This window comes from Ambystoma mexicanum, chromosome 8, assembly GCF_040938575.1.
Source record: "Ambystoma mexicanum isolate Mex_15411 chromosome 8, UKY_AmexF1_1, whole genome shotgun sequence".
In the NCBI taxonomy this organism is placed as follows: Eukaryota; Metazoa; Chordata; class Amphibia; order Caudata; family Ambystomatidae; genus Ambystoma; species Ambystoma mexicanum.
In genome coordinates this window covers 1,584,014,433-1,584,028,655 of record NC_090929.1, presented here as the reverse complement: position 1 = coordinate 1,584,028,655, position 14,223 = coordinate 1,584,014,433, and the positions used below count along the sequence as shown (strand labels likewise).

Genomic DNA, 14,223 nt, shown 5'->3' with positions numbered 1-14,223 from the left:
GGGAGGTAACGGGGCGAGCAGATTGCCCATGCTCATGTGAAGTAGGGAGTGGAGGGTGTGTGAACCTAGGTGTTAGGGAAGAGCCATTCCATATCATAACAATCTTCCCCATCATTTCAGGGACCCACTTGTCTGGGGAAGAGTGAGGACTCTTCCCTTAAGCATTCCAAATGTGTGCTTGGTAAACAAACTGGACTGTATGCGCACCTTGTTGAAGACCACGTCCTGTGGGATTGCAAGGGTCCCAGATGTGTGTCATGAGAGAATCCAGCAGCGTTTAGCAAGTGTCACCTGCTGTAGGTAAGAGAAGCATTTTTGAAAGGAGTGTTTGTTGTGTAAGTAATCATCATACTACTGTGCTGTTGCCCTTTTTTATCAGGTATATCTTGCTCCATGATATTTTAGCTGGGTGTGTCTTAAAATGGGGAATGGCCGAAGAGTATTGCTAATCCTGCTACATGGTGAATGTGTTGCTAGCCGTTATCACCTCACAATTCCAGCTGCAACATCATCCATACTCAACACACAATTGCTGTTCGTGCTGTGCCGTTGTTGGTGGTCTTGTCATTGTTATGCCTTTCCGTATGCTACAGAGACATAAGAATGTTCAAGGATTGCTCACTCATGTCACAGGGTGCTTGAGGCATGGGGTAATATTAACCTTTTCTGATGCAAACACTTTCGCATTTTACGAAGGACGACCGACTAACACTCGAGCCATTTACCTGACATGTCCCAACACCAGAGTCAGCGAAAGTCAGGCAATTGACCAGAACCGCACACACCTGACGGCTCTTTCCTTTACGCACAGGGATAAAAGGTGGAGCATAAGATCGCAATAGGTGCAAGGGAGACCACATGACGTGAGAGATACCTCAGCACGGCAGTTCAAGAGGAGGAGAAAGACGGTGCAAACTGAGGGGTGACAAGGAAAGAAGTAACTTTGCCCTTTCCGACCAAGGCCTGTGAAATCTCTGCAGAAGGAATTGTAAGACTGCAAACAATAGCCAGCGTGTGTTGCAGCAGATGTCAACGGTACATGATACCCTCCTCCGTTGAAAACCAAGCCAGGGAGAGGCGCTTGTGTCCGTGGTCCCAACCGTGACTCCAAAGAGGGAGAAAGCCAAGTGGTTTGTCACAGACAGTTAGTCGAGGGGATAGTCGATAAAAAACCGAACTGTGTTGAACGAAAAGTAGCAAACAGCTATTTGAAATGTGAAAGCATAAAGTGCTATTGATCCTAAAAAGGGCAAAACCAGCAACAGAAGAGTTAGGCACCACTTCAGTGCTCACTCAGGAAAACTCTGGGTGATTAGCCGATTGTTGAAACTACCAGTACCAGAAGGCCTTGGGAAAGGCAAGAAAAAGGGTCAAAGTGGTCATACAGGGGTCTTGTAAAATCCTCTGTACAGTCGAAAGTCTTTGACCGACAGAGGATTGTGAAGCTAAGGGAAGTGGGACATCATTTAGGTGTCGCCAGGGGTCGCAATTGTGACCTCTTAAGTCTACCTTACTACCCCTGTTGTTTCCCTTGCTACTCCTAAAAATAAATGAAAAACTATTTTTTTTCACATTTTCTTTTTAAATTGTGGCTCCTGGGCAGTGGCCAGCAGCATGTGGCTCTGTTTCTGGAGGGGCTGGTTTTCAGGTAGTTATAACCTGTTAGATAGCTCAGCGGGTTGAGCATTCACTGCAGCAATGTGTGTGACATCTGCAGTTTGCAGGTTCGACTCCTGGCAAGGTCAACTCAGCCTTTCATCCTGCTAAGGATGATAAATGAGTACCAAAACAGGTTGGAGGATATTGTATGTATATTTCTTCTATATATAGGTGAGGAAGCATAGCCCTGGGGCAGAACGTTTCTCTTGGAAGCAAGACAACGTAGGGCTACACAGGTTTGAATCCCTATCCCGTGCTTAGAAACCACAACACTGGTATTATGCGCATTATAAATGAACAATTAGATAAATAAATAAAATATATGAAGCGCTTAAACGTAAGTGCTATATGTTAACACATCATAATCGATTTGGCCTTGGACATCTATTTGCATTCACATAATTTGATGATATGAGCATAGGCACTGATATTAATGATAGATATGGTGATCCATTCTTGTATGCAATATATATCACTTTAAAGTGATACCATACCCATATTTTTCGTAGTGTACTTAGAAACAATGCGATGTAATTTCACTTCCTGCTTTGTGAACGGGTGAAAAGTCGTGTTCCATCGCTTCCCGTGATGTCACTTTGGGGAGGGGTCAGATGACATCACTTCCTGTGATGTCATCAGAGTTCAAGGGTTGTGTGATGTCACTCTCGCTACCCCTGGCATTTTGGTGAAACAACGTCCCTGTCTGCATCATAACAGTTGAATGATGGAAAAGGCTTGATTGACAAGATTGGCAAGAGTCAACCTGAAAGAGGGATGCCGATAAAGATGGGGCGAGGTCTAAAGTCCCCACCTACATTGCTTTGACAAAAGTGAACCTGGCCGAGGGATGCCCACAGTGAACTGTTCAAAATGTCTTTAAGATTTGTGAATATCATATCATATCATATCATATCATATCATATATCATATCATATCATATCATATCATATAACAGATTGTTTTAAGAAGCCGTAGTGAGCCTGGCTGAGGGAAGCTAATATTGAGAAGGATCCAAGCCCAGAAGAGAGGGATCCAGGGGTGCAAAAAGGCATCACCCAACGTGCAAGCAGAAAATAACTTGTGTTTATTATTTTGAATACATCAGGCCCACGGCGGCAAGAAACTTTTTGATAGAAAAGATACTTTACCACTGAGAACCCTGATTGCTGAGAGCGGAACTGTTGGCTCGTTCTGGGAAAGCTCGAGTGTGTGCTGTGTCATTCATGTCATTGGATGTCAATCAGTGCTTAGTGGGAGGGTCTGTCATGAGGTATGGGTGGCCTCCTCATCACACCCCTCATCTAACCTTTCCAAGCTGTATCCTTGGCTATTACTGCACTGCATGACTTGATGAGCAGTAGGGCATTGTGGAGGCCATAGTCCACCACTGCCAGAGGCTGCATGTGGATTGGAAGTGCTTTTGGGGAAAGGCATGGCCCTTAAATATTCTATTGGGCATAATTGGATGCACCTATGGCTACAATTGAAGCACCTGGATACATTTACCACTATCAATTATGTGGTAATAATTGCACTGGCGGTTTGGCCCAATGACTAACAGTTTTGGCAGTATTTCAGTGGTTATTCAACTTGTTGCTGTGGAATTAATAGTTTATTTTGTGGCCGCAATTCCTCGTGACTCAATCGATAATAGGAATTACCTCCAATTATGTATAACTTTTAATTTGGGGGTACTTTGGCAGTAAAGAAAAACTGGCAATTATTCTGATATCACCACCTTTTCCGTTTACCGCCAAACTACTGATGAGGCTCTAAGACTGGGTTATTACAGTTCACTTCTTTGGGAAAGAGCCACAACATGAACATTATCAAAATCTGGTTTAGTGCCACAAGAATTTACTTTTTGATGCAGTACACTCTTCCAATAAGGATTACCCAGGCTTACAGCTCAGGGAGGCTTGCTTCTATTAAACACACAGAAGCTAGGATTATGCTTCAACTAATTTAATCTTTACTCTTCAGCAGTTTAAAAACGTTCAACGTTTCCATATGTATATATGAATATTGTTAAAATAACTTTAGGAAATTACAAATCCCCACCAGTCCTTTCAGTGTTGTAGTTCTTCCCACCAATGTCCTGCCCCCTGGACCTAGTAGCTCACATCCCATTGAGGTCCCTTCTTCTTCTTTGATACTCTGAACTTATCATCCATCGAACAAATTTCTCTTATGGGCAACTGAGACGATTGGCAACAAAACATGACCCACAGGCCGAACATAAGGTGCCTCTGACGCTGTTAGTGGCAACAAGTCTGAACTGAAGACTTCCAGCCCTTTAAGATGAGTAACAATACCCTTGAGATGGATGGGGATGCAGATTTTAATCAAACATCAATAATTCAGATGACACAAATATCTTGGCAAAAGTGTGTCTGTTTTAATGCAAGTAACCAAAAAAGGGAGTACAACGAACATCAGCAATCGCTCAATACTCAACTCTCAATTATTTCATAAAAAAGCTGGGTTCTTAAACCCAAAATTGGTCATAGCAGACGTGTTGACCTGCGTCATTACCAACGTCATCCTACGTGGCAAACTTCTAAAACCTATCAAGAAGCAGGATTGGTTCTAAGTGAATAACTAAGCATAGGTGTTATATGAGTATAGAGTAGCAAAGGGAAATAATTAGATACTACACATCAGGTGGGGCAACTAAGCCCTCCCTTCAAAATGGCCACTATGAACGTTACTAAATGTACGACGTCCCATTTGCTACGTGGTCCTCTACAATTGGTTCGCTACTATCCCCCATCAGTAACTTCTCACCTACGTGAGCAGCATGCAGACTGGACAACCAGGTGCGTGTGAGCTTGTATTGATACCAGCTTCCCACCAATTAAAAGTACACTCCATCATCACCTCAATGGTCCAGTGTCAATTAGCGTTTGAAGTTGGTCTTGAGACTGTACTGTTCTCTGAGATTTTTTAACGAGTATGGGTACAGTCTGGCTTGCGTGGGTAGGTGTGATCTCCTCATGCGTCCAACTTCCTTCCATCACGTGACTGGACACCACGATTTTAGCCTTTTTTGTATTTGATTTTATTCTCCACTAGTCCACTTATGTCTTTTGTTTTCACTTGACCTTTTTGAACAGGAGCTTCTGTTCTTTCACATTAATTGGATCTAATGTCAGCCAATTCTAGTTCTGATAAGACCAGGGCTCTTTGGCTCATCCAACTCCTTAGCTGAAATATATTCTGTTTAATTCAATTGCTTTTGTAACTGCGACACTGAATTGAGGCCTTCCTCGTTGCTCAAGACTACTATATACGTAGTGGAAGCATTCATTCTTTATTTAATCCATATGTATCTATGAGGTATATATGTATATGTTGGCGCTTACCACGATCTATTCACTATAGCATTTGGCTAGCTTCATGATTGCCTTGCTGCTTGCGTTTCATTGCATCTGTACACGTTTAAACTAACTAAGCATCTGCATCATGCTTATGGCATAAGTCTCTTCATCTTAATCCCAAGACGTCACTTATCCTTAGTATGTCTTTGTTCTTCATGATATGATATGATATGAGGATATCATATCATAATGCCAGCTCCTTTCACTCCTGGTTTCTCATATCTGATCACATGATTTCTTGTATTGGCTCTGTTTCTTGTCTTTATATCTTGCTTGTAGTCATCTTCATCTGGATATGTCTTTTCAGTTGCCCATTTAAGAGAAAGATCACTTCCCATAAATTGACCTCTTGTTTTGCAAAGTGCTATATGCGAAAGGCAATGAGCTCTCTGGACATCAATTTCAATTGCTATGAAGATGTTTGACTTCCCCATGCTGTATGGCAGGAGTGCACATATGAAGCAGTCTTCATCTGACGTTCTTCTTACAACTTCTTTCATGTGTTGGTACCATATATTGTTTCCCAAGTGTGCTGTGCTGTCTAGATAATGATGCAGTTCATAATTGTCTTCTTAGGTGCTTCTTTTAATTCTCAAAGTCTTCCTGTAGTTTTCTATAACCACATCTCTGAATATATCGGTATAGCTTCTTCTGGCTGGTCGATTTGCAGGAACATCCATACGGGCTATCTGTGTAGAAGAAAGTTCATCAAGTCTTTCTTTATCCCTCTGTCTTTTTCTGGCAATGGCTAAGAATGGCCATATAGATTCTGCTATCATCTCTGCACGTGATTGTCTTGTGGGTCTTGTGCTTGTGCTTCTTGTCACTGGACCAGGTGTGTCTGCATGCATTATCTGTGTAGGCCCAACATTTGTCAATCCCTTATTTTGCTTGTTCCGCCGACCCTGTTTCCGGCGTTCAAAAGTAGTGTTTGAAACAAGTGCTGTATGTGATGTATTACTAATAACATCCGTTTCAATCTCAGATATCTGTCCATTTTTTCTAGGGATCGGAATGACTATGAATGGCCTGGGTTGCTTTGTAGCTGCCACATTTACCTTTTCTTTCTGCTCAGACACATATATAAGAATCATGTGCTCCTATATAAAAAGCAGTTCTTACCATCAGTGAAAGCAATATGAGTATGAGTACAATACATGTGCAAACAATGCAATTATATGTAATGCAACAGCATCTACTTCTGGTACAATTTGAACATCTGTCCTCTTGGGGAAACACAAAGTTGCTACTCTGATTACCCATCTCGATCATTTGATGCTAGGGAAGGAACAACACTCCTTTAATGGCATTGCATTTTTAGATTACTTCTGGAAGCTTGTTATTTTCTTCAGCATTCGTCCTCAATCAACTAGCTGTTTTCTGGAACCAATTTCTCCACCAGTCATGGTGCAAATGTTCCTTTATCGTGAAAAAAGATGATTTCTGCAAGCTTCTATCAACTCAGCTTCATTAAGTAGTTCCCAATCGACACCTCGAATCTGCTTCAGACCTGACGACATTGTAGCTTCCATGTCATCATGAACGAAGTTTTAGATTTGTATCACTTCCTCGATCTGTCCCTCGGAGGAAAGGTTTCTACACAACTCTGTAATTTCTCTCAGAATATATCGCTACCTGGATTATGATACCTTCCAGGATCACATTAAAATTTGTAGTATTTCTTGGGTCTCTAAGAAATATCACCACATCCGTGTGTCTTCCAACAAGATGCAGGTTGTCTTCAATTAAACGAAAGAACACCACACTGACCAGTCTTTGTGCTGCGTCGTGTGATAAGGGCATTTGTGTTTTCCTCACTGAACTCAGGTAACTTCAAAAACTCTTCAGTGATCATTATGAGCAATCTTCTAACAATATTTTCATTGTCAGTATTACAAATAAAATCTGGAATGCAGAAGGTTCTCCCCACCAGTGACAAATACAAACGTAATACCGACGCAAAATACGTAAATATATGCCTAGAAAGGTCATCACTGTGTAACACCATGAGTAACTCTGAACAAGAGCTCTGTATGGAAGGAATCAGGACACTGTATCCTTTTTCAATTGCTGTGTCCACGATCAAAGTTTGGCATATCCTTATTCTTATCAAGGCTTAAGTGTGCCTCAGTCCTAAATTAATAAACCTTTCTCACTTTTCTTGTTAACAAGGCTTTAAGCATGCCTCAGTCCAAAGTCAATAACCTACTGTGGCTTTCACGAATGCAGATCTTCTTTAGAGTGTTCAAATGTGTCCTTTTACCCTTGTATTTATGGCTTGAAAATGGACTGTCCAATTTAAGCCACAGTCCACTAAATGTTCGTCAAGCTTTCCACTTGTCGGGTTTTGCGTCCTCCTTCCTCGTCATGGATCCCGTCTGCACGTGCTGTGGTTCTTCCCCGTTGTTTGTAGCTTCTTCACGGTGGGGTGTAAGCAGAGGCGTTTCTCCGGCATAGACTTTGGTGTCGCCCAGGAAGATCCAAGCTCGCCTACCCTGCACTTTGACAGCAGATGGCGTGACGTCTTCGATAATGAAAGGACTGTAGAAATTCGGGAGTTTGGATTGTTGAAACATCTCCTTCTGTGTTCAGTACTGCTTTACACCCTCGTCTCTGCAACTGTCCTGAAATCACAGAAAAATTAGATGTTAAACAGTTCAAGTAGTTTAGTAATTCAAGTCCTAATACTTCTGACGTTGGCTGAGCATCACTTCTAACTCGGGATGGAGCCTAGGCATTCTCATTCTCTTGCCTGTCACAATCTCGTGCGGCGTAGGATGGTGGTCAGAACCTGGTTGGTTCCTCAATTCATACAATGCCAATGGTGGCAGTGCAATCACCCTTTTTTCAAAGTAAGCTTCAATTTAGCTATTCTTTCTTTTAACAGGCCGTTGAGATTTTCACATATACCATTTCCTTGTGAATGATAAGCCGAAGAAAACTTGTGTTTTATTCCAAGCAGCAAGGTGATCTGCTCGAAAACTGTGTTAAAAAAGTGAGGTCCATTATCTGATCTCATTACTTCACATACTCCCCATCTAGGAAACACTTCACGCACCAAGAACTTGTACAGGTAGAGTCTGGGTGCGTATATGGACCTGCCTCTATCCATCTGGAGAAAGGACATACTACAACTAAAAGGTATCTGTATCCATTACAATCTTGTATCATGTCGACATAGTCGATATGCAAGTGCTGAACAGGGCCATTGGGTCTTGGGAAGACCCCCCTCACTATGCGCAGTGTATGCCCAGCCGTGAACTGCTGGCAAATAATACAATTTACAAGTGCTGTCTTGTCGCCACAATGATTCAAAGGGGTTTAAAGAACACCCTCTGCTCTTCCACACGTTCTTTTCTTCTTGCAGTGCCTCCCCTTGGAGCTCTACTATCTGTGTTTTAGGCATATGATTGTATCCATCGTCCACATTTATCATTACAGTCATTCTTTCACTTACATAAATGGTTTGAACATTCATCATTTCTCTACCTGTATTTGCTATACGCTTGGCTTTAGCATCTGCTGCTTGATTTCTGCACGATATAAAATTTGTCCCTTTCATGTGAGCTGCGCATTTAACGACTGCTATGCCCACCGGGAGTTGTAGTGCCTTAATAAGCCTGTCCAATAAGGCTGTGTGCTGCACTGGCATACCGTCCGCTCGGAGGTAGCCCCTCCTTTTCCAGTGCGCTAATCCTGCGTGCACCACCGACATCACATAGGCGGAGTCACTGTACACTGTTACTTCCTGGTCTGCGAGATTGTCCACTGCGAATATCAACACCAATATTTCTGCAGCTTGCGCTGAATAATGAGATAGCAATCAAGTACTTACCAGCACTCAAAATTCTCCATTTGCCCAATGTTTCACTCCCGTGGCACCTGTATATCTTTGCCCGTCCTTTTGATCGATTCTCGAAGAACCGTCAATGAAGACAATCTCTCCCCCTGCGAGTTAATTCTCTTTTACCCTAGGGAGCTCATCACAATTTTACATAAGACTATTTTAATCGCTGGAGTCAATATGATTACCTCAAAGGCAGAAGCCCTTTGAGTAGCCCTTGAAGCCCTGTGAGTAGTCAACGGCCTTTTGGTTTCTCTAAAATTGCAAATAATGCATGTTCAACAAATAATGTCATGTAGCATCCCATCACTATGTTTGTAGCCTTCTCTATGGCGAACGCAGTGCTGCTATACTTTGTTCGCATTTAAAATGACCTCCGATTACTGGGTGCAAAATTCCACTGTAATATGCAAGGGGTTTGTACCCCAATATAGTCCTCTGTGTGAGTACTGCTGTCATAAAAGTACCATCTGTGTACGAGAATAAAAAGAATTCCTCTGCATAATTGGGAATCCCTAAAACTGAAGCCGTGCAAATGGCTTTTTTCAATTTGTCAAACCCTTCTTCCAGTGCCTCAGTCCACACGATTTTCTGTTGTGTTGCCTGTGCTTTCTTCAAGGCCTGTAAGAGCGGCCTACTATACGAATTGTAGTCAAAAACCCATGCTCTAACATAATTACATAGTCCTAGAAAACTCTGCATCTGTTTTATCGTGTGTGGTTTAGCTGTTTTTAAAATGGCCTCAGCTCTTTCAGGAGTAACTTTCTTTCCTTCATGTGAAATCAGTAAAATTTGCTGATGTCAGCCTTAAAGCAATTTAGAGCGATTCTATACTTGTTTCAATAAAGTTGAGAAATGAGAGTTGAGAGGCCGCACTCTGATCTCCTAATACTGAGGCTGACCAGTATCAAACATTTAAAAAAAAAACAATAAAAAAATGGAGATCAAGGAAATTGCGCCAGTAAATCATTTATGTGAAAAGTAAATTTGATAGTTTATAATCGTTGTAGTTATACCTGAAATTTCTTCAGTTTTAAGTGCATAGAAATTGACAACTGATACAGTTCTTGATTGGATTTCCTCTATTGTGCTTCATAGAGGTTGCTGTCAGCGGATTAGGTTAATTTCATTGCCCTCTATAAAGTTGCATAGAGGAAGAAATATTGTATATTAGCACTGTTCAGTTTTTTCCTTTTAGTTTTATTTTCAAGAAATGGGTATCATTGTATGGTAATATCCAATGGAGTTCTTGATGCAAAAAACTATATTAATTGGCATAGAGGTTAAGAGTTTACTTACATGTTGGTTCACTTAGTCTGACAATGTCCTCAAATATTTTAGCAAAGTTATGCTGTCCTTTAAATTCGCAAAGTCCTCAAAATCCTCAACACGTGTTTCCCTGCTGAAAATTACAGCGTTTCTTCAGGAGGATGGTAGATTATAATCCCTAAACTTTGAAACAGATTTTCACTAAGGGCTAGTGCTGTTCGTTGTACGGGATGAAAGGAAAATGCCCCCAATGCAATTGTAGCTATTCGTTTTTCACGGGTTGTAAACCCAGAAAGTTGTTTTGTTTATACTTGGTCCGCTTTCCCGCATTGGAGTAAACTGGGGATGAAATCAATTGGCCTATGTACAACACTTCTTGTTGACAATACTGTAACTTTTCCTTGTCAACCTTATATCCTTTGGCAGCAAGTATAATCATTAGCTGAATAGAATCGCGTCTGCACTCTTCCTCTGTGGTGCTGCAAACTAAAATATCATCTACGTATTGCAGCACAACGCTTTCTAAAGAAATATTGCTCAAGTCCATCTGGAGGACTCTGTTAAAAATCGATGGGGACTCACAGTACCCCAGGGCAGCCTTGTGCTTTTAATCGCACTTGTCTAAAAGTGAATGATGTCAAATCTTGTGAATCTTTGTGCAATGGGATTGAGTTAACCACATTTTTCAAGTCAATTACCTTGAAATATCATGCATCAACAGGTATATTACATAGAATCGTAGACGGGTTAGGGACTAGAGGGAACTCGGCCTCTACAATTTTGTTTATTGGGTGTAAATCTTGAATTAGTGTCCAAGACCCCCCCTTTGATTTTTTAATCGGATAAACTGACATATTACACAGTGACTCTGACGTCAATAAAATACCTTGGTCCATCATGGCGGAAATCGTCTTGAAAATTCCGACACATGGGATATTGTCATGCTCGAGGTAAAATAGCTCCTGGTTTCAATTTAATCTTCACTTCCCAAACCCCTTTCAGTAGGCCTACGTCATAGGGTCCAGTGGTCGATAATGAAATTGGCACTTTCGCCATATCTTCATCAAAATATTCAAGACGCTTCATTCTCTGCGGGACCTCTCTCTTAATCACTTTGACCCAATAAGTAATGTACATTTCAAATATCAAAAAATCGCCAGATCTGTCATCTCCAAACAAATCTTCATCAGTGACGTCAGTCACTCTGCAGCCTTCCTCAATTGCCATTACTGTGCTCCCTCTACTTTGTATCTGTGGTCTAAATAGAAACTCATCTGGTATTCTCATTGTTCTGCCTACTAGACCTGGCAGCCATGTTAACAGAACATGTATCCCATAATGGAACAATTCAGGTTCAAATGGTATTGCTCTAGGCGCTATTTGTCCTGCGTATGCCCTGATCATTTCGCACATGTTTAAATAATGCATTACCGGTGTTGCGCATACTAAACCATCATCTGTAAATGAAATGGTCTTATTCATTTTGTCATTAAATCTTGTCCTAATATGTTTTAAGGGGTTTGCCTTGAATAAAGCAGTGGCACCTTCATATCACATTCTCCTATAGATACTGGTATACCTTCTGTAAAAGGAACACAACTTGTTGCTCCTGTAAAGCCCTGAGTATTCATCGCATCGCCAGACATTAAAAATGTGCCCTCACGTATACACAAGCATGTTGCATCCGTGTCCACTAAGAAGGAGTAAGCTTTGCCGCCTAAAATTACATCTATCCTGGCCTCCTCACGAGGATTAAGCGTAATAGATAGGACTGAACACATCAGGTCTCCCAGTGAGCTGTGCTATTGCGGGTACAGCCTCACTCCATCACTCGCAAATGGATTTCCTCCATTAACAGTGACACCTCCTATTCTACGTGTAATAGGTTGCTCTGTGTTTGTATTCTGCTGAAGTTGCATAGGAGATTGCTACGATTGTCCTTGCGGTTCATTACCTGTCACTTGATGTGGTTGCAAGCCTTGCTGTACTCTCGGCGCTTGCTGCTGCACTGTTTGATCTTGCACAACTCCATTTCCGCTCTGCTGCGAATATATGCAGGTCAATTTGGCATTCCCTGTCTTGAAAACTGAGCATTCTGTACCATCCCTTGACTCCTACACATATGAGCTATGTGCCCTGTCATTCCACATATCCAACATACAAGCGGTTGTCTTCTCATCTGCCCATTTTGCATGTTTTGATTGCCATGTTGCATATTCTGAAACCATTGTTGGTTATTCTGAAAAATTCCCTGATTATTCTGCCTATATCCTTGATTACCTTGCCAACCTCTCCCTCGATATCCCCTTCCTCTTGGATCAAACTGTCTGTGTTTTTTTACTAGCGGCATAGGTACTGCTTGCTGCGGGTTTGACCCGCCCACGTTAGTTAACATTGCCCCTTCAATGGCATACTTGGATAACTTTTTCTGAATTAACTTTGCTTCTTCACCTTTACGTGCATTATCTTTTTTGCGATTCTTATCCTGCAGGAGTCTGCAATAATGTGCAATGGTCAACTGAATTTCTGAGCATGGGTTTGCTTCAATCCCCACTAATTTCTTGAGCTGTTTCTGCACTTGCTCTGGCAGCCCTGGGCATGATATATGATACAATACAGGTATAGACTTCCCCCAATCCTCACGTGTTTCAAGCACCCATGCGTCTTGGAAACTTTGAATATAAAGTAAAAGGATCCACTTCTTCTTTCATTTTTCTTGTCATTATAGCTCCCATATCGGACGTGTCCGGATATAGCACTCAAAGCGCTTTCCAAATCTCTGCTATACAGGTATTTAACAGTGCTCCATCATGCGCTGCGTTGACTGTAGTCACACCAGGGTAACCGGCCTGTGTCCATACGTCATCAGCTCTTTCACCAAGCATGGCGATTAGAAGACCTTTAATATCCCCTACAGCTAATGTATTCCCTCCCGTCATTTTTTCGAACTCGTATCTATTTTCCAGTGCCAGAAGTTAAATTCGGGAGTTTACATTTTAAGTTTTCCCTGTCCATCTAGGGCCATTGTTTTTACTGTTACCTGGCCCCTCCCTTTTCTAACAAGGGGAACTGCTATGCTCCAAATTCATTATCATCTCTCATCATTTATCTATCTACTGCTGGAGTAATATTCCCACAAATCGTCTGCCTCTCTGGTCGGGTTATCTTCTATATGCGGTCGATTCAGTTTCGCATGATGTCACCATTTATCCTGTTCATTCAGTTTCTTTGTTTCATTAGGAATCTCGTTCAAATGGCCATCATATTGTCTTGAATGTAGGTATGGTTTCCTTAATGGGTACTTCACTTCCCATATTCTCTTAGGTATAGGTATTCTTATGGATACTGCACAGATTCATTGCTCTTCTTCGTGCTTTCTGATTGGTGCAGTGTACATTACATACTTTGGTTCATAATTCTCACGTAATGTAGGCGGGGTAGGTGGAGTGGGGGTACTTGGCTTCTCCTCTACAAGTCGCTAGTCAACTCTGTCAATCAACCGATCGTCGTCCACCAGCAATTCTTCTGTTCTTCCCCTGCATAGCCAGAAGACATCATTAGGTAGGGAACAGGCACATAAACTATGAAACCCAAAGGCATCAAAACAATTAACAGGATAGCACAACTGTGCATGTGTAGGGTCAGAATAATGCTTGTCTGTTTGTCTTTAATAGAATCAAGACTCTCTGAGCTGTAAGCCTGGGTAATCTTCATTCTATGTCAAGACAAGAGGGAAGCATTATGTTTGTTCAAAGCTATGAACTACTGTTGCTTCCACTGATGTCACTGATTTGAAGTAGATTGCCTTAAAACCTTGGGAGGATAGCTCATGGGCAATGCACTCGACTTTGAAAGCAAGATAACTCGGAGCAACACAGGTTCGATCCCTGTTTCCACGCTTAGAAACCTCTGGGTATTAGGCATGTTATAAATAGCCAATTATTTAAAAAAGGCAAGAATTGTTTGACCAATCCACGGCTTCCAGGATATCTTGCAGACTGGCTGCCCATGTGAATGCTTTGGAAGGAAAGCACCTCTCACTGTGTGAGCTTCAAACATGGACATATCTAC

General features: G+C 41.7%; 1 long non-coding RNA gene across 2 annotated transcripts in view; it reads left to right on the top strand.

Annotated features, from left to right (window-relative positions):
- Positions 1–14,223, top strand: part of LOC138473216 (uncharacterized) — a 241,053-nt gene that overhangs the window by 124,129 nt on the left and 102,701 nt on the right. The window contains exon 2 of one of the 2 annotated variants that reach the window (XR_011268741.1): positions 121–300. The exons of the other annotated variant lie outside the window; for it this stretch is intronic. This is a non-coding gene — a long non-coding RNA (uncharacterized lncRNA). The remainder of the gene's footprint in view (positions 1–120; positions 301–14,223) is intronic. 2 annotated transcript variants of the gene reach the window in all.